Source organism: Bombus terrestris, unplaced genomic scaffold (assembly GCF_910591885.1).
Source record: "Bombus terrestris unplaced genomic scaffold, iyBomTerr1.2, whole genome shotgun sequence".
In the NCBI taxonomy this organism is placed as follows: domain Eukaryota; kingdom Metazoa; phylum Arthropoda; class Insecta; order Hymenoptera; family Apidae; genus Bombus; species Bombus terrestris.
The window spans coordinates 1,947,406-1,973,586 of record NW_025963557.1 but is presented as its reverse complement, the minus strand read 5'-3'; positions in this window follow the sequence as shown (position 1 = coordinate 1,973,586).

Here is a 26,181-nt window from a genome sequence, read left to right as displayed (position 1 = left end):
GAATAACGTAATACTACATACCGTCATACGTTATAACGTAATACTACATGACGTCATACGTCATAGAGTAACACAATATAACGTTATTCGCAATAACGTAACACCACATGACGTCATACGTTGTATCGTAATACTACATAACGTCATAAGTTATAACGCAAAACTACATGACGTCATACGTTATAACCTAATACTGCATAACGTCATACGTTATATCGTAATAATACATAACGTCATACGCTGTAACCTAATACTACATGACGTCATACGTCATGAAGTAATACTACATGACGTCATACGTCATAAAGTAACACAATATAACGTTATTCGTAATAACGTAATACCACATGACCTCATACGTTATAACGTAATACTCCATTACGTCATACGTTATAACGTAATACTACAGGACATGATACGTTATAACGTAATACGACATAACGTTGTGCGTTATATCGTAATTCTATATAACGTTGTACGTTATATCGTATTACTACATGACGTCATATGTTATAACGTAATACTACATGACGGCATACGTTATGACGTAATACTACATGACATGATACGTTATAACGTAATACTACATGACGTCATACGTTATATCGTAATAATACATAACGTCATACGTTGTAACCTAATACTACATAACGTCATACGTTGTAACCTAATACTACATGACGTCATACGTCATAAAGTAATACTACATGACGTCATACGTCACAAAGTAATACTACATGACGTCATACGTCACAAAGTAATACTACATGACGTCATACGTCATAAAGAAACACAATATTACGATATTCGTAATAACGTAATACCACATGACATCATACGTTATAACGTAATACTCCATAAAGTCATACGTTATAACGTAATACTACACGACGTCATACTTTATAACGTAACACTATATAACGTTATACGGAATAACGTAATACTACATACCGTCATACGTCATAAAGTAATACTACATGACGTCATACGTCATAAAGTAACACAATATTACGATATTCGTACTAATGTAATACCACATGACCTCATACGTTATAACGTAATGCTCCATAACGTCATACGCTATAACGTAATACAACATAACGTCATACTTCATAAAGTAACACTATATAACGTTATACGGAATAACGTAATACTACATACCGTCATACGTTATAACGTAATACTACATGACGTCATACGTCATAGAGTAACACAATATAACGTTATTCGCAATAACGTAACACCACATGACGTCATACGTTGTATCGTAATACTACATAACGTCATAAGTTATAACGCAAAACTACATGACGTCATACGTTATAACCTAATACTGCATAACGTCATACGTTATATCGTAATAATACATAACGTCATACGCTGTAACCTAATACTACATGACGTCATACGTCATGAAGTAATACTACATGACGTCATACGTCATAAAGTAACACAATATAACGTTATTCGTAATAACGTAATACCACATGACCTCATACGTTATAACGTAATACTCCATTACGTCATACGTTATAACGTAATACTACAGGACATGATACGTTATAACGTAATACGACATAACGTTGTGCGTTATATCGTAATTCTATATAACGTTGTACGTTATATCGTATTACTACATGACGTCATATGTTATAACGTAATACTACATGACGGCATACGTTATGACGTAATACTACATGACATGATACGTTATAACGTAATACTACATGACGTCATACGTTATATCGTAATAATACATAACGTCATACGTTGTAACCTAATACTACATAACGTCATACGTTGTAACCTAATACTACATGACGTCATACGTCATAAAGTAATACTACATGACGTCGTACGTCATAAAGTAACACAATATTACGATATTCGTAATAATGTAATACCACATGACATCATACGTTATAACGTAATACTCCATAAAGTCATACGTTATAACGTAACGCTACATGACATGATACGTTATAACGTAATACGACATAACGTTGTGCGTTATATCGTAATTCTATATAACGTTGTACGTTATATCGTAATATTACATGACGTCATACGTTATATCGTAATAATACATAACGTCATACGTTGTAACCTAATACTACATGACGTCATACGTTATATCGTAATAATACATAACGTCATACGTTATATCGTAATAATACATAACGTCATACGTTGTAATCTAATACTACACGACGTCATACGTAATAAAGTAATACTACATGGCGTCATACGTCATAAAGGATCACAATATTACGATATTCGTAATAACGTAATAGCACATGACATCATACGTTATAACGTAATACTCCATAAAGTCATACGTTATAACGTAATGCTACATGACATGATACGTTATAACGTAATACGACATAACGTTGTGCGTTATATCGTAATTCTATATAACGTTGTACGTTATATCGTAATACTACATGACGTCATATGTTATAACGTAGTGCTACATGACGGCATACGTTATAACGCAAAACTACATGACGTCATACGTTATAACCTAATACTGCATAACGTCATACGTTATATCGTAATAATACATAACGTCATACGTTATATCGTAATAATACATAACGTCATACGTTGTAACCTAATACAACATGACGTCATACGTCATAAAGTAATACTACATGACGTCATACGTCATAAATTAACACAATATAACGTTATTCGTAATAACGTAATACCACATGACCTCATACGTTATAACGTAATACTCCATAACGTCATACGTTATAACGTAATACAACATGACGTCATACGTCATAAAGTAATACTACATGACGTCATACGTCATAAAGTAACACAATATTACGATATTTGTAATAACGTATTACCACATGACATCATACGTTATAACGTAATACTCCATAAAGTTATACGTTATAACGTAATGCTACATGACATGATACGTTATAACGTAATACGACATAACGTTGTGCGTTATATCGTAATTCTATATAACGTTGTACGTTATATCGTAATACTACATGACGTCATATGTTATAACGTAATACTACATGACGGCATACGTTATTACGTAATACTACATGACGTCATACGTTATAACGTAATACTCCATAACGTCATACGTTATAACGTACTACAACATAACGTCATACTTCATAAAGTAACACTATATAACGTTATACGGAATAACGTAATACTACATACCGTCATACGTTATAACGTAATACTACATGACGTCATACGTCATAAAGTAACACAATATAACGTTATTCGCAATAACGTAACACCACATGACGTCATACGTTGTATCGTAATACTACATAACATCATAAGTTATAACGCAAAACAACATGACGTCATACGTTATAACCTAATACTGCATAACGTCATACGTTATATCGTAATAATGAATAACGTCATACGTTGTAACCTAATACTACATGACGTCATACGTCATAAAGTAATACTACATGACGTCATACGTCATAAAGTAATACTACATGACGTCATACGTCATAAAGTAATACTACATGACGTCATACGTCATAAAGTAATACTACATGACGTCATACGTCATAAAGTAACACAATATTACGATATTCGTAATAACGTAATACCACATGACATCATACGTTATAACGTAATACTCCATAAAGTCATACGTTATAACGTAACGCTACATGACATGATACGTTATAACGTAATACGACATAACGTTGTGCGTTATATCGTAATTCTATATAACGTTGTACGTTATATCGTAATACTACATGACGTCATACGTTATATCGTAATAATACATAACGTCATACGTTGTAACCTAATACTACATGACGTCATACGTTATATCGTAATAATACATAACGTCATACGTTATATCGTTATAATACATAACGTCATACGTTGTAATCTAATACTACACGACGTCATACGTAATAAAGTAATACTACATGGCGTCATACGTCATAAAGGATCACAATATTACGATATTCGTAATAACGTAATACTACATGACGTCATACGTTATAACGTAGTACTACATGACGTCATACGTTATATCGTAATAATACATAACGTCATACGTTGTAACCTAATACTACATGACGTCATACGTCATAAAGTAATACTACATGACGTCATACGTCATAAAGTAACACAATATTACGATATTCGTAATAACGTAATAGCACATGACATCATACGTTATAACGTAATACTCCATAAAGTCATACGTTATAACGTAATGCTACATGACATGATACGTTATAACGTAATACGACATAACGTTGTGCGTTATATCGTAATTCTATATAACGTTGTACGTTACATCGTAATACTACATGACGTCATATGTTATAACGTAATGCTACATGACGGCATACGTTATAACGCAAAACTACATGACGTCATACGTTATAACCTAATACTGCATAACGTCATACGTTATATCGTAATAATACATAACGTCATACGTTATATCGTAATAATACATAACGTCATACGTTGTAACCTAATACAACATGACGTCATACGTCATAAAGTAATACTACATGACGTCATACGTCATAAATTAACACAATATAACGTTATTCGTAATAACGTAATACCACATGACCTCATACGTTATAACGTAATACTCCATAACGTCATACGTTATAACGTAATACAACATGACGTCATACGTCATAAAGTAATACTACATGACGTCATACGTCATAAAGTAACACAATATTACGATATTTGTAATAACGTATTACCACATGACATCATACGTTATAACGTAATACTCCATAAAGTTATACGTTATAACGTAATGCTACATGACATGATACGTTATAACGTAATACGACATAACGTTGTGCGTTATATCGTAATTCTATATAACGTTGTACGTTATATCGTAATACTACATGACGTCATATGTTATAACGTAATACTACATGACGTCATACGTTATAACGTAATACTCCATAACGTCATACGTTATATCGTAATAATACATAACGTCATACGTTATATCGTAATAATACATAACGTCATACGTTGTAACCTAATACTACATGACGTCATACGTCATAAAGTAATACTACATGACGTCATACGTCATAAAGTAATACTACATGACGTCATACGTCATAAAGTAATACTACATGACGTCATACGTCATAAAGTAACACGATATAACGTTATACGGAATAACGTAATACTACATACCGTCATACGTTATAACGTAATACTACATGACGTCATACGTCATAAAGTAACACAATATAACGTTATTCGCAATAACGTAACACTACATACCGTCATACGTTATAACGTAATACTACATGACGCCATACGTCATAAAGTAACACAATATAACGTTATTCGCAATAACGTAATACCACATGACGTCATACGTTATATCGTAATACTACATAACGCCATACGTTATAACGTAATACTACATGACGTCATACGTTATAAAGTAACACAATATAACGTTATTCGTAATAACGTAATACCACATCACGTCATACGTTATAACGTAATACTACATGACGTCATACTTTATAACGTAACACTATATAACGTTATACGGAATAACGTAATACTACATGACGTCATACGTTATAAAGTAACACAATATAACGTTATTCGTAATAACGTAATACCACATCACGTCATACGTTATAACGTAATACTACATGACGTCATACGTTATATCGTAATACTACATAACGTCATACGTTATAACGCAAAACTACATGACGTCATACGTTATATCCTTATACTGCATAACGTCATACGTTATATCGTAATAATACATAACGTCATACGTTGTAACCTAATACTACATGTCGTCATACGTCATAAAGAAACACAATATAACGTTATTCGTAATAAAGTATTACCACATGACGTCATACGTTATAACGTAATACTCCATAACATCATACGTTATAACGTAATACTACGTAACGTCATACGTTATAACCCAATTCTGCATAACGTATTACGTTATATCGTAATAATACATAACGTCATACGTTGTAACGTAATACTACACGACGTCATACGTTATATCGTAATAATACATAACGTCATACGTTGTAACCAAATACTACATGACGTCATACGTCATAAAGTAACACAATATAACGTTATTCGCAATTACGTAACACCACATGACGTCATACGTTATATCGTAATACTACATAACGTCATACGTTATATCGTAATACTACATAACGTCATACGTTATATCGTAATACTACATAACGTCATACGTTGTAACCTAATACTACATGACGTCATACGTCATAAAGTAATACTACATGACGTCATACGTCACAAAGTAATACTACATGACGTCATACGTCATAGAGTAACACAATATAACGTTATTCGCAATAACGTAACACCACATGACGTCATACGTTGTATCGTAATACTACATAACGTCATAAGTTATAACGCAAAACTACATGACGTCATACGTTATAACCTAATACTGCATAACGTCATACGTTATATCGTAATAATACATAACGTCATACGCTGTAACCTAATACTACATGACGTCATACGTCATGAAGTAATACTACATGACGTCGTACGTCATAAAGTAACACAATATTACGATATTCGTAATAATGTAATACCACATGACCTCACACGTTATAACGTAATACTACATGACGGCATACGTTATGACGTAATACTACATGACATGATACGTTATAACGTAATACTACATGACGTCATACGTTATATCGTAATAATACATAACGTCATACGTTGTAACCTAATACTACATAACGTCATACGTTGTAACCTAATACTACATGACGTCATACGTCATAAAGTAATACTACATGACGTCGTACGTCATAAAGTAACACAATATTACGATATTCGTAATAATGTAATACCACATGACCTCACACGTTATAACGTAATACTCCATAAAGTCATACGTTATAACGTAATGCTACATGACATGATACGTTATAACGTAATACGACATAACATTGTGCGTTATATCGTAATCCTATATAACGTTGTACGTTATATCGTAATACTCCATAAAGTCATACGTTATAACGTAATACTACATGCCGTCATACGTTATAACGTAATACTACATGACGTCATACGTCATAAAGTAACACAATATAACGTTATTCGCAATAACGTAATACCACATGACGTCATACGTTGTATCGCAATACTACATAAAGTCATACGTTATAACGTAATGCTACATGACATGATACGTTATAACGTAATACGACATAACATTGTGCGTTATATCGTAATCCTATATAACGTTGTACGTTATATCGTAACACTCCATAAAGTCATACGTTATAACGTAATACTACATGCCGTCATACGTTATAACGTAATACTACATGACGTCATACGTCATAAAGTAACACAATATAACGTTATTCGCAATAACGTAATACCACATGACGTCATACGTTGTATCGCAATACTACATAACGTCATAAGTTATAACGCAAAACTACATGACGTCATACGTTATAAGCTAATACTGCATAACGTCATACGTTATATCGTAATAATACATAACGTCATACGTTGTAACCTAATACTACATGACGTCATACGTCATAAAGTAATACTACATGACGTCATACGTCATGAAGTAATACTACATGACGTCATACGTCATAAAGTAATACTACATGACGTCATACGTCATGAAGTAATACTACATGACGTCATACGTCATGAAGTAATACTACATGACGTCATACGTCATAAAGTAACACAATATTACGATATTCGTAATAACGTAATACCACATGACATCATACGTTATAACGTAATACTCCATAAAGTCATACGATATAACGTAACGCTACATGACATGATACGTTATAACGTAATACGACATAACGTTGTGCGTTGTATCGTAATTCTATATAACGTTGTACGTTATATCGTAATACTACATGACGTCATACGTTATATCGTAATAATACATAACGTCATACGTTGTAACCTAATACTACATGACGTCATACGTTATATCGTAATAATACATAACGTCATACGTTATATCGTAATAATACATAACGTCATACGTTATATCGTAATAATACATAACGTCATACGTTGTAATCTAATACTACACGACGTCATACGTAATAAAGTAATACTACATGGCGTCATACGTCATAAAGGATCACAATATTACGATATTCGTAATAACGTAATACCACATGACCTCATACGTTATAACGTAATACTCCATAACGTCATACGTTATAACGTAATACTACATGACATGATACGTTATAACGTAATACGACATAACGTTGTACGTTATATCGTAATACTACATGACGTCATACGTCATAAAGTAACACAATATAACGTTATTCGCAATAACGTAATACTACATGACGTCATACGTCATAAAGTAATACTACATGACGTCGTACGTCATAAAGTAACACAATATTACGATATTCGTACTAACGTAATAGCACATGACATCATACGTTATAACGTAATACTCCATAAAGTCATACGTTATAACGTAATGCTACATGACATGATACGTTATAACGTAATACGACATAACGTTGTGCGTTATATCGTAATTCTATATAACGTTGTACGTTATATCGTAATACTACATGACGTCATATGTTATAACGTAATGCTACATGACGGCATACGTTATATCGTAATAATACATAACGTCATACGTTGTAACCTAATACTACATGACGTCATACGTCATAAAGTAATACTACATGACGTCATACGTCATAAAGTAACACGATATAACGTTATACGGAATAACGTAATACTACATACCGTCATACGTTATAACGTAATACTACATGACGTCATACGTCATAAAGTAACACAATATAACGTTATTCGCAATAACGTAATACTACATGACGTCATACGTCATAAAGTAATACTACATGACGTCGTACGTCATAAAGTAACACAATATTACGATATTCGTACTAACGTAATACCACATGACATCATACGTTATAACGTAATACTCCATAAAGTCATACGATATAACGTAACGCTACATGACATGATACGTTATAACGTAATACGACATAACGTTGTGCGTTGTATCGTAATTCTATATAACGTTGTACGTTATATCGTAATACTACATGACGTCATACGTTATATCGTAATAATACATAACGTCATACGTTGTAACCTAATACTACATGACGTCATACGTTATATCGTAATAATACATAACGTCATACGTTATATCGTAATAATACATAACGTCATACGTTGTAATCTAATACTACACGACGTCATACGTAATAAAGTAATACTACATGGCGTCATACGTCATAAAGGATCACAATATTACGATATTCGTAATAACGTAATACCACATGACCTCATACGTTATAACGTAATACTCCATAACGTCATACGTTATAACGTAATACTACATGACATGATACGTTATAACGTAATACGACATAACGTTGTACGTTATATCGTAATACTACATGACGTCATACGTTATAACGTAGTACTACATGACGTCATACGTTATATCGTGATAATACATAACGTCATACGTTGTAACCTAATACTACATGACGTCATACGTCATAAAGTAATACTACATGACGTCATACGTCATAAAGTAATACTACATGACGTCATACGTCATAAAGTAATACTACATGACGTCATACGTCATAAAGTAACACAATATTACGATATTCGTAGTAACGTAATAGCACATGACATCATACGTTATAACGTAATACTCCATAAAGTCATACGTTATAACGTAATGCTACATGACATGATACGTTATAACGTAATACGACATAACGTTGTGCGTTATATCGTAATTCTATATAACGTTGTACGTTATATCGTAATACTACATGACGTCATATGTTATAACGTAATGCTACATGACGGCATACGTTATATCGTAATAATACATAACGTCATACGTTGTAACCTAATACTACATGACGTCATACGTCATAAAGTAATACTACATGACGTCATACGTCATAAAGTAACACGATATAACGTTATACGGAATAACGTAATACTACATACCGTCATACGTTATAACGTAATACTACATGACGTCATACGTCATAAAGTAACACAATATAACGTTATTCGCAATAACGTAATACTACATGACGTCATACGTCATAAAGTAATACTACATGACGTCGTACGTCATAAAGTAACACAATATTACGATATTCGTACTAATGTAATACCACATGACCTCATACGTTATAACGTAATGCTCCATAACGTCATACGCTATAACGTAATACTACATGACGTCATACATCAGAAAGTAACACAATATAACGTTATTCGCAATAACGTAATACCACATGACGTCATACGTTAAATCGTAATACTACATTACGCCATACGTTATAACGTAATACTACATGACGTCATACGTTATAAAGTAACACAATATAACGTTATTCGCAATAACGTAATACCACAACACGTCATACGTTATAACGTAATACTCCATAACGTCATACGTTATAACGCAAAAGTATATGACATCATACGTTATAACCTAATACTGCATAACGTCATACGTTATATCGTAATAATACATAACGTCATACGCTATAACCTAATACTACATGACGTCATACGTAATAAAGTAATACTACATGGCGTCATGCGTCATAAAGTATCACCATATTACGATATTCGTAATAACGTAATACCACATGACCTCATACGTTATAACGTAATACTCCATAACATCATACGTTATAACGTAATACTACGTAACGTCATACGTTATAACGCAAAACTACATGACGTCATACGTTATAAGCTAATACTGCATAACGTCATACGTTATATCGTAATAATACATAACGTCATACGTTGTAACCTAATACTACATGACGTCATACGTCATAAAGTAATACTACATGACGTCATACGTCATGAAGTAATACTACATGACGTCATACGTCATGAAGTAATACTACATGACGTCATACGTCATAAAGTAACACAATATTACGATATTCGTAATAACGTAATACCACATGACATCATACGTTATAACGTAATACTCCATAAAGTCATACGTTATAACGTAATGCTACATGACATGATACGTTATAACGTAATACGACATAACATTGTGCGTTATATCGTAATCCTATATAACGTTGTACGTTATATCGTAATACTACATGACGTCATATGTTATAACGTAATGCTACATGACGGCATACGTTATAACGTAATACTACATGACGTCATACGTTATATCGTAATAATACATAACGTCATACGTTATATCGTAATAATACATAACGTCATACGTTGTAACCTAATACTACATGACGTCATACGTCATAAAGTAATACTACATGACGTCATACGTCATAAAGTAACACAATATAACGTTATTCGCAATAACGTAATACCACATGACGTCATACGTCATAAAGTAATACTACATGACGTCGTACGTCATAAAGTAATGCTACATGACGTCGTACGTCATAAAGTAACACAATATTACGATATTCGTACTAATGTAATACCACATGACCTCATACGTTATAACGTAATGCTCCATAACGTCATACGCTATAACGTACTACAACATAACGTCATACTTCATAAAGTAACACTATATAACGTTATACGGAATAACGTAATACTACATACCGTCATACGTTATAACGTAATACTACATGACGTCATACGTCATAAAGTAACACAATATAACGTTATTCGCAATAACGTAACACTACATACCGTCATACGTTATAACGTAATACTACATGACGCCATACGTCATAAAGTAACACAATATAACGTTATTCGCAATAACGTAATACCACATGACGTCATACGTTATATCGTAATACTACATAACGCCATACGTTATAACGTAATACTACATGACGTCATACGTTATAAAGTAACACAATATAACGTTATTCGTAATAACGTAATACCACATCACGTCATACGTTATAACGTAATACTACATGACGTCATACTTTATAACGTAACACTATATAACGTTATACGGAATAACGTAATACTACATGACGTCATACGTTATAAAGTAACACAATATAACGTTATTCGTAATAACGTAATACCACATCACGTCATACGTTATAACGTGATACTACATGACGTCATACGTTATATCGTAATACTACATAACGTCATACGTTATAACGCAAAACTACATGACGTCATACGTTATATCCTTATACTGCATAACGTCATACGTTATATCGTAATAATACATAACGTCATACGTTGTAACCTAATACTACATGTCGTCATACGTCATAAAGAAACACAATATAACGTTATTCGTAATAAAGTATTACCACATGACGTCATACGTTATAACGTAATACTCCATAACATCATACGTTATAACGTAATACTACGTAACGTCATACGTTATAACCCAATTCTGCATAACGTATTACGTTATATCGTAATAATACATAACGTCATACGTTGTAACGTAATACTACACGACGTCATACGTTATATCGTAATAATACATAACGTCATACGTTGTAACCAAATACTACATGACGTCATACGTCATAAAGTAACACAATATAACGTTATTCGCAATTACGTAACACCACATGACGTCATACGTTATATCGTAATACTACATAACGTCATACGTTATATCGTAATACTACATAACGTCATACGTTATATCGTAATACTACATAACGTCATACGTTGTAACCTAATACTACATGACGTCATACGTCATAAAGTAATACTACATGACGTCATACGTCACAAAGTAATACTACATGACGTCATACGTCATAAAGAAACACAATATTACGATATTCGTAATAACGTAATACCACATGACATCATACGTTATAACGTAATACTCCATAAAGTCATACGTTATAACGTAATACTACACGACGTCATACTTTATAACGTAACACTATATAACGTTATACGGAATAACGTAATACTACATACCGTCATACGTCATAAAGTAATACTACATGACGTCATACGTCATAAAGTAACACAATATTACGATATTCGTACTAATGTAATACCACATGACCTCATACGTTATAACGTAATGCTCCATAACGTCATACGCTATAACGTAATACAACATAACGTCATACTTCATAAAGTAACACTATATAACGTTATACGGAATAACGTAATACTACATACCGTCATACGTTATAACGTAATACTACATGACGTCATACGTCATAGAGTAACACAATATAACGTTATTCGCAATAACGTAACACCACATGACGTCATACGTTGTATCGTAATACTACATAACGTCATAAGTTATAACGCAAAACTACATGACGTCATACGTTATAACCTAATACTGCATAACGTCATACGTTATATCGTAATAATACATAACGTCATACGCTGTAACCTAATAATACATGACGTCATACGTCATGAAGTAATACTACATGACGTCATACGTCATAAAGTAACACAATATAACGTTATTCGTAATAACGTAATACCACATGACCTCATACGTTATAACGTAATACTCCATTACGTCATACGTTATAACGTAATACTACAGGACATGATACGTTATAACGTAATACGACATAACGTTGTGCGTTATATCGTAATTCTATATAACGTTGTACGTTATATCGTATTACTACATGACGTCATATGTTATAACGTAATACTACATGACGGCATACGTTATGACGTAATACTACATGACATGATACGTTATAACGTAATACTACATGACGTCATACGTTATATCGTAATAATACATAACGTCATACGTTGTAACCTAATACTACATAACGTCATACGTTGTAACCTAATACTACATGACGTCATACGTCATAAAGTAATACTACATGACGTCGTACGTCATAAAGTAACACAATATTACGATATTCGTAATAATGTAATACCACATGACCTCACACGTTATAACGTAATACTCCATAAAGTCATACGTTATAACGTAATGCTACATGACATGATACGTTATAACGTAATACGACATAACATTGTGCGTTATATCGTAATCCTATATAACGTTGTACGTTATATCGTAATACTCCATAAAGTCATACGTTATAACGTAATACTACATGCCGTCATACGTTATAACGTAATACTACATGACGTCATACGTCATAAAGTAACACAATATAACGTTATTCGCAATAACGTAATACCACATGACGTCATACGTTGTATCGCAGTACTACATAAAGTCATACGTTATAACGTAATGCTACATGACATGATACGTTATAACGTAATACGACATAACATTGTGCGTTATATCGTAATCCTATATAACGTTGTACGTTATATCGTAACACTCCATAAAGTCATACGTTATAACGTAATACTACATGCCGTCATACGTTATAACGTAATACTACATGACGTCATACGTCATAAAGTAACACAATATAACGTTATTCGCAATAACGTAATACCACATGACGTCATACGTTGTATCGCAATACTACATAACGTCATAAGTTATAACGCAAAACTACATGACGTCATACGTTATAAGCTAATACTGCATAACGTCATACGTTATATCGTAATAATACATAACGTCATACGTTGTAACCTAATACTACATGACGTCATACGTCATAAAGTAATACTACATGACGTCGTACGTCATAAAGTAACACAATATTACGATATTCGTAATAACGTAATACCACATGACATCATACGTTATAACGTAATACTCCATAAAGTCATACGTTATAACGTAATGCTACATGACATGATACGTTATAACGTAATACGACATAACATTGTGCGTTATATCGTAATCCTATATAACGTTGTACGTTATATCGTAATACTACATGACGTCATATGTTATAACGTAATGCTACATGACGGCATACGTTATAACGTAATACTACATGACGTCATACGTTATATCGTAATAATACATAACGTCATACGTTATATCGTAATAATACATAACGTCATACGTTGTAACCTAATACTACATGACGTCATACGTCATAAAGTAATACTACATGACGTCATACGTCATAAAGTAACACAATATAACGTTATTCGCAATAACGTAATACCACATGACGTAATACGTCATAAAGTAATACTACATGACGTCGTACGTCATAAAGTAATGCTACATGACGTCGTACGTCATAAAGTAACACAATATTACGATATTCGTACTAATGTAATACCACATGACCTCATACGTTATAACGTAATGCTCCATAACGTCATACGCTATAACGTACTACAACATAACGTCATACTTCATAAAGTAACACTATATAACGTTATACGGAATAACGTAATACTACATACCGTCATACGTTATAACGTAATACTACATGACGTCATACGTCATAAAGTAACACAATATAACGTTATTCGCAATAACGTAACACCACATGACGTCATACGTTGTATCGTAATACTACATAACATCATAAGTTATAACGCAAAACAACATGACGTCATACGTTATAACCTAATACTGCATAACGTCATACGTTATATCGTAATAATGAATAACGTCATACGTTGTAACCTAATACTGCATGACGTCATACGTCATAAAGTAATACTACATGACGTCATACGTCATAAAGTAATACTACATGACGTCATACGTCATAAAGTAATACTACATGACGTCATACGTCATAAAGTAATACTACATGACGTCATACGTCATAAAGTAACACAATATTACGATATTCGTACTAACGTAATACCACATGACATCATACGTTATAACGTAATACTCCATAAAGTCATACGATATAACGTAACGCTACATGACATGATACGTTATAACGTAATACGACATAACGTTGTGCGTTGTATCGTAATTCTATATAACGTTGTACGTTATATCGTAATACTACATGACGTCATACGTTATATCGTAATAATACATAACGTCATACGTTGTAACCTAATACTACATGACGTCATACGTTATATCGTAATAATACATAACGTCATACGTTATATCGTAATAATACATAACGTCATACGTTGTAATCTAATACTACACGACGTCATACGTAATAAAGTAATACTACATGGCGTCATACGTCATAAAGGATCACAATATTACGATATTCGTAATAACGTAATACCACATGACCTCATACGTTATAACGTAATACTCCATAACGTCATACGTTATAACGTAATACTACATGACATGATACGTTATAACGTAATACGACATAACGTTGTACGTTATATCGTAATACTACATGACGTCATACGTTATAACGTAGTACTACATGACGTCATACGTTATATCGTGATAATACATAACGTCATACGTTGTAACCTAATACTACATGACGTCATACGTCATAAAGTAATACTACATGACGTCATACGTCATAAAGTAACACAATATTACGATATTCGTAGTAACGTAATAGCACATGACATCATACGTTATAACGTAATACTCCATAAAGTCATACGTTATAACGTAATGCTACATGACATGATACGTTATAACGTAATACGACATAACGTTGTGCGTTATATCGTAATTCTATATAACGTTGTACGTTATATCGTAATACTACATGACGTCATATGTTATAACGTAATGCTACATGACGGCATACGTTATATCGTAATAATACATAACGTCATACGTTGTAACCTAATACTACATGACGTCATACGTCATAAAGTAATACTACATGACGTCATACGTCATAAAGTAACACGATATAACGTTATACGGAATAACGTAATACTACATACCGTCATACGTTATAACGTAATACTACATGACGTCATACGTCATAAAGTAACACAATATAACGTTATTCGCAATAACGTAATACTACATGACGTCATACGTCATAAAGTAATACTACATGACGTCATACGTTAAAAAGTAACACAATATAACGTTATTCGCAATAACGTAATACCACAACACGTCATACGTTATAACGTAATACTCCATAACGTCATACGTTATAACGCAAAAGTATATGACATCATACGTTATAACCTAATACTGCATAACGTCATACGTTATATCGTAATAATACATAACGTCATACGCTATAACCTAATACTACATGACGTCATACGTAATAAAGTAATACTACATGGCGTCATGCGTCATAAAGTATCACCATATTACGATATTCGTAATAACGTAATACCACATGACCTCATACGTTATAACGTAATACTCCATAACCTCATACGTTATAACGTAATACTACGTAACGTCATACGTTATAACGCAAAACTACATGACGTCATACGTTATAAGCTAATACTGCATAACGTCATACGTTATATCGTAATAATACATAACGTCATACGTTGTAACCTAATACTACATGACGTCATATGTTATAACGTAATGCTACATGACGGCATACGTTATAACGTAATACTACATGACGTCATACGTTATATCGTAATAATACATAACGTCATACGTTATATCGTAATAATACATAACGTCATACGTTGTAACCTAATACTACATGACGTCATACGTCATAAAGTAATACTACATGACGTCATACGTCATAAAGTAACACAATATAACGTTATTCGCAATAACGTAATACCACATGACGTCATACGTCATAAAGTAATACTACATGACGTCGTACGTCATAAAGTAATGCTACATGACGTCGTACGTCATAAAGTAACACAATATTACGATATTCGTACTAATGTAATACCACATGACCTCATACGTTATAACGTAATGCTCCATAACGTCATACGCTATAACGTACTACAACATAACGTCATACTTCATAAAGTAACACTATATAACGTTATACGGAATAACGTAATACTACATACCGTCATACGTTATAACGTAATACTACATGACGTCATACGTCATAAAGTAACACAATATAACGTTATTCGCAATAACGTAACACCACATGACGTCATACGTTGTATCGTAATACTACATAACATCATAAGTTATAACGCAAAACAACATGACGTCATACGTTATAACCTAATACTGCATAACGTCATACGTTATATCGTAATAATGAATAACGTCATACGTTGTAACCTAACACTACATGACGTCATACGTCATAAAGTAATACTACATGACGTCATACGTCATAAAGTAATACTACATGACGTCATACGTCATAAAGTAATACTACATGACGTCATACGTCATAAAGTAACACAATATTACGATATTCGTAATAACGTAATACCACATGACATCATACGTTATAACGTAATACTCCATAAAGTCATACGATATAACGTAATACAACATGACGTCATACTTCATAAAGTAACACTATATAACGTTATTCGCAATAACGTAATACCACATGACATCATACGTTATAACGTAATACTCCATAAAGTCATACGTTATAATGTAATGCTACATGACATGATACGTTACAACGTAATACGACATAACGTTGTGCGTTATATCGTAATTCTATATAACGTTGTGCGTTATATCGTAATACTACATGACGTCATATGTTATAACGTAATGCTACATGACGGCATAAGTTATAACGCAAAACGACATGACGTCATACGTTATAACCTAATACTGCATAACGTCATACGTTATATCGTAATAATACATAACGTCATACGTTATATCGTAATAATACATAACATCATACGTTGTAACCTAATACAACATAACGTCATACGTCATAAAGTAATACTACATGACGTCATACGTCATAAAGTAACACAATATTACGATATTTGTAATAACGTAATACCACATGACATCATACGTTATAACGTAATACTCCATAAAGTCATACGTTATAACGTAATGCTACATGACATGATACGTTATAACGTAATACGACATAACGTTGTGCGTTATATCGTAATTCTATATAACGTTGTACGTTATATCGTAATACTACATGACGTCATATGTTATAACGTAATGCTACATGACGGCATACGTTATAACGCAAAACTACATGACGTCATACGTTATAACCTAATACTGCATAACGTCATACGTTATATCGTAATAATACATAACGTCATACGTTATATCGTAATAATACTAACGTCATACGTTGTAACCTAATACAACATGACGTCATACGTCATAAAGTAATACAACATGACGTCATACGTCATAAAGTAACACAATATTACGATATTTGTAATAACGTAATACCACATGACATCATACGTTATAACGTAATACTCCATAAAGTCATACGTTATAACGTAATGCTACATGACATGATACGTTATAACGTAATACGACATAACGTTGTGCGTTATATCGTAATTCTATATAACGTTGTACGTTATATCGTAATACTACATGACGTCATATGTTATAACGTAATACTACATGACGGCATACGTTATTACGTAATACTACATGACGTCATACGTTATATCGTAATAATACATAACGTCATACGTTATATCGTAATAATACATAACGTCATACGTTGTAACCTAATACTACATGACGTCATACGTCATAAAGTAATACTACATGACGTCATACGTCATTAAGTAATACTACATGACGTCATACGTCATAAAGTAACACGATATAACGTTATACGGAATAACGTAATACTACATATCGTCATACGTTATAACGTAATACTACATGACGCCATACGTCATAAAGTAACACAATATATTCGCAATAACGTAATACCACATGACGTCATACGTTATATCGTAATACTACATAACGCCATACGTTATAACGTAATACTACATGACGTCATACGTTATAAAGTAACACAATATAACGTTATTCGTAATAACGTAATACCACATCACGTCATACGTTATAACGTAATACTACATGACGTCATACTTTATAACGTAACACTATATAACGTTATACGGAATAACGTAATACTACATGACGTCATACGTTATAAAGTAACACAATATAACGTTATTCGTAATAACGTAATACCACATCACGTCATACGTTATAACGTAATACTACATGACGTCATACGTTATATCGTAATACTACATAACGTCATACGTTATAACGCAAAACTACATGACGTCATACGTTATATCCTTATACTGCATAACGTCATACGTTATATCGTAATACTACATAACGTCATACGTTATATCGTAATACTACATAACGTCATACGTTATATCGTAATAATACATAACGTCATACGTTGTAATCTAATACTACATGACGTCATACGTAATAAAGTAATACTACATGGCGTCATACGTCATAAAGTATCACAATATTACGATATTCGTAATAACGTAATACCACAAGACCTCATACGTTATAACGTAATACTCCATAACGTCATACGTTATAACGTAATACTACATGACATGATACGTTATAACGTAATACGACATAACGTTGTACGTTATATCGTAATACTACATGACGTCATACGTTATAACGTAGTACTACATGACGTCATACGTTATATCGTAATAATACATAACGTCATACGTTGTAACCTAATACTACATGACATCATACGTCATAAAGTAATACTACATGACGTCATACGTCACAAATACTACATGACGTCATACGTCATAAAGAAACACAATATTACGATATTCGTAATAACGTAATACCACATGACATCATACGTTATAACGTAATACTCCATAAAGTCATACGTTATAACGTAATACTACACGACGTCATACTTTATAACGTAACACTATATAACGTTATACGGAATAACGTAATACTACATGACGTCATACGTCACAAAGTAATACTACATGACGTCATACGTCATAAAGAAACACAATATTACGATATTCGTAATAACGTAATACCACATGACATCATACGTTATAACGTAATACTCCATAAAGTCATACGTTATAACGTAATACTACACGACGTCATACTTTATAACGTAACACTATATAACGTTATACGGAATAACGTAATACTACATACCGTCATACGTCATAAAGTAATACTACATGACGTCATACGTCATAAAGTAACACAATATTACGATATTCGTACTAATGTAATACCACATGACCTCATACGTTATAACGTAATGCTCCATAACGTCATACGCTATAACGTAATACAACATAACGTCATACTTCATAAAGTAACACTATATAACGTTATACGGAATAACGTAATACTACATACCGTCATACGTTATAACGTAATACTACATGACGTCATACGTCATAAAGTAACACAATATAACGTTATTCGCAATAACGTAACACCACATGACGTCATACGTTGCATCGTAATACTACATAACGTCATAAGTTATAACGCAAAACTACATGACGTCATACGTTATAAGCTAATACTGCATAACGTCATACGTTATATCGTAATAATACATAACGTCATACGTTGTAACCTAATACTACATGACTTCATACGTCATAAAGTAATACTACATGACGTCATACGTCATAAAGTAATACTACATGACGTCATACGTCATAAAGTAACACAATATTACGATATTCGTAATAACGTAATAGCACATGACATCATACGTTATAACGTAATACTCCATAAAGTCATACGTTATAACGTAATGCTACATGACATGATACGTTATAACGTAATACGACATAACGTTGTGCGTTATATCGTAATTCTATATAACGTTGTACGTTATATCGTAATACTACATGACGTCATATGTTATAACGTAATGCTACATGACGGCATACGTTATATCGTAATAATACATAACGTCATACGTTGTAACCTAATACTACATGACGTCATACGTCATAAAGTAATACGACATGACGTCATACGTCATAAAGTAACACGATATAACGTTATACGGAATAACGTAATACTACATACCGTCATACGTTATAACGTAATACTACATGACGTCATACGTCATAAAGTAACACAATATAACGTTATTCGCAATAACGTAACACCACATGACGTCATACGTTGTATCGTAATACTACATAACGTCATAAGTTATAACGCAAAACTACATGACGTCATACGTTATAACCTAATACTGCATAACGTCATACGTTATATCGTAATAATACATAACGTCAAACGCTGTAACCTAATACTACATGACGTCATACGTCATAAAGTAATACTACATGACGTCATACGTCATAAAGTAATACTACATGACGTCATACGTCATAAAGTAACACAATATTACGATATTCGTAATAACGTAATAGCACATGACATCATACGTTATAACGTAATACTCCATAAAGTCAAACGTTATAACGTAATGCTACATGACATGATACGTTATAACGTAATACGACATAACGTTGTGCGTTATATCGTAATTCTATATAACGTTGTACGTTATATCGTAATACTACATGACGTCATATGTTATAACGTAATGCTACATGACGGCATACGTTATATCGTAATAATACATAACGTCATACGTTGTAACCTAATACTACATGACGTCATACGTCATAAAGTAATACTACATGACGTCATACGTCATAAAGTAACACGATATAACGTTATACGGAATAACGTAATACTACATACCGTCATACGTTATAACGCAATACTACATGACGTCATACGTCATAAAGTAACACAATATAACGTTTTTCGCAATAACGTAATACCACATGACGTCATACGTCATAAAGTAATACTACATGACGTCGTACGTCATAAAGTAACACAATATTACGATATTCGTACTAATGTAATACCACATGACCTCATACGTTATAACGTAATGCTCCATAACGTCATACGCTATAACGTAATACTACATGACGTCATACATCAGAAAGTAACACAATATAACGTTATTCGCAATAACGTAATACCACATGACGTCATACGTGAAATCGTAATACTACATAACGCCATACGTTATAACGTAATACTACATGACGTCATACGTTATAAAGTAACACAATATAACGTTATTCGCAATAACGTAATACCACAACACGTCATACGTTATAACGTAATACTCCATAACGTCATACGTTATAACGCAAAAGTATATGACATCATACGTTATAACCTAATACTGCATAACGTCATACGTTATATCGTAATAATACATAACGTCATACGCTATAACCTAATACTACATGACGTCATACGTAATAAAGTAATACTACATGGCGTCATGCGTCATAAAGTATCACAATATCACGATATTCGTAATAACGTAATACCACATGACCTCATACGTTATAACGTAATACTCCATAACATCATACGTTATAACGTAATACTACGTAACGTCATACGTTATAACGCAAAACTACATGACGTCATACGTTATAACCCAATTCTGCATAACGTATTACGTTATATCGTAATAATACATAACGTCATACGTTATAACGTAATACTACACGACGTCATACGTTATAACGTAACACTACATAACGTCATACGTTATAAAGTAACACAGTACAGCGTTATTCGTTATACCGTAATGCTACATAACGTCATACATTATAAAGAAATGCTACATCACGTCATACTACATAAGTCATACTACATAAAGTAACACAATATAACGTTATTCGTAATAACGTAATACCACATGACGTCATACGTCATAAAGTAATACTACATGACGTCGTACGTCATAAAGTAACACAATATTACGATATTCGTACTAATGTAATACCACATGACCTCATACGTTATAACGTAATGCTCCATAACGTCATACGCTATAACGTAATACAACATAACGTCATACTTCATAAAGTAACACTATATAACGTTATTCGCAATAACGTAATACCACATGACATCATACGTTATAACGTAATACTCCATAAAGTCATACGTTATAACGTAATGCTACATGACATGATACGTTATAACGTAATACGACATAACGTCGTGCGTTATATCGTAATTCTATATAACGTTGTACGTTATATCGTAATACTACATGACGTCATATGTTATAACGTAATGCTACATGACGGCATACGTTATAACGCAAAACTACATGACGTCATACGTTATAACCTAATACTGCATAACGTCATACGTTATATCGTAATAATACATCACGTCATACGTTATATCGTAATAATACATAACATCATACGTTGTAACCAAATACAACATAACGTCATACGTCATAAAGTAATACTACATGACGTCATACGTCATAAAGTAACACAATATTACGATATTTGTAATAACATAATACCACATGACATCATACGTTATAACGTAATACTCCATAAAGTCATACGTTATAACGTAATGCTACATGACATGATACGTTATAACGTAATACGACATAACGTTGTGCGTTATATCGTAATTCTATATAACGTTGTACGTTATATCGTAATACTACATGACGTCATATGTTATAACGTAATGCTACATGACGGCATACGTTATAACGTAATACTACATGACGTCATACGTTATATCGTAATAATACATAACTTCATAGGTTATATCGTAATAATACATAACGTCATACGTTGTAACCTAATACTACATGAGGTCATACGTCATGAAGTAATACTACATAACGTCATACGTCATAAAGTAACACAATATAACGTTATTCGTAATAACGTAATACCACATGACCTCATACGTTATAACGTAATACTACGTAACGTCATACGTTATAACGCAAAACTACATGACGTCATACGTTATAACCCAATTCTGCATAACGTATTACGTTATATCGTAATAATACATAACGTCATACGTTATAACGTAATACTACACGACGTCATACGTTATAACGTAACACTACATACGTCATACGTTATAAAGTAACACAGTACAACGTTATTCGCTATACCGTAATGCTACATAACGTCATACATTATAAAGAAATGCTACATCACGTCATACTACATAAGTCATACTACATAAAGTAACACAATATAACGTTATTCGTAATAACGTAATACCACATGACGTCATACGTAATAAAGTAATACTACATGACGTCGTACGTCATAAAATAACACAATATTACGATATTCGTACTAATGTAATACCACATGATGTCATACGTTATAACGTAATGCTCCATAACGCCATACGCTATAACGTAATACAACATAACGTCATACTTCATAAAGTAACAGTATATAACGTTATTCGCAATAACGTAATACCACATGACATCATACGTTATAACGTAATACTCCATAAAGTCATACGTTATAACGTAATGCTACATGACATGATACGTTATAACGTAATACGACATAACGTTGTGCGTTATATCGTAATTCTATATAACGTTGTACGTTATATCGTAATACTACATGACGTCATATGTTATAACGTAATGCTACATGACGGCATACGTTATAACGTAATACTACATGACGTCATACGTTATATCGTAATAATACATAACTTCATAGGTTATATCGTAATAATACATAACGTCATACGTTATATCGTAATAATACATAACGTCATACGTTGTAACCTAATACTACATGACGTCATACGTCATAAAGTAATACTACATGACGTCGTACGTCATAAAGTAACTCAATATTACGATATTCGTAATAATGTAATACCACATGACCTCACACGTTATAACGTAATACTCCATAACGTCATACGTTATAAAGTAATACAACATAATGTCATACTTCATAAAGTAACACTGTATAACGTTATACGGAATAACGTAATACTACATACCGTCATACGTTATAACGTAATACTACATGACGTCATACGTCATAAAGTAACACAATATAACGTTATTCGCAATAACGTAACACCACATGACGTCATACGTTGTATCGTAATAATACATAACGTCCTACGTTATAACGTAATACTACTCGACGTCATACTTTATAACGTAACACTATATAACGTTATACGGAATAACGTAATACTACATACCGTCATACGTCACAAAGTAATACTACATGACGTCATACGCCATAAAGTAACACAATATTACGATATTCGTACTAATGTAATACCACATGACCTCATATGTTCTAACGTAATGCTCCATAACGTCATACGCTATAACGTAATACAACATAACGTCATACATCATAAAGTAACACTATATAACGTTATACGGAATA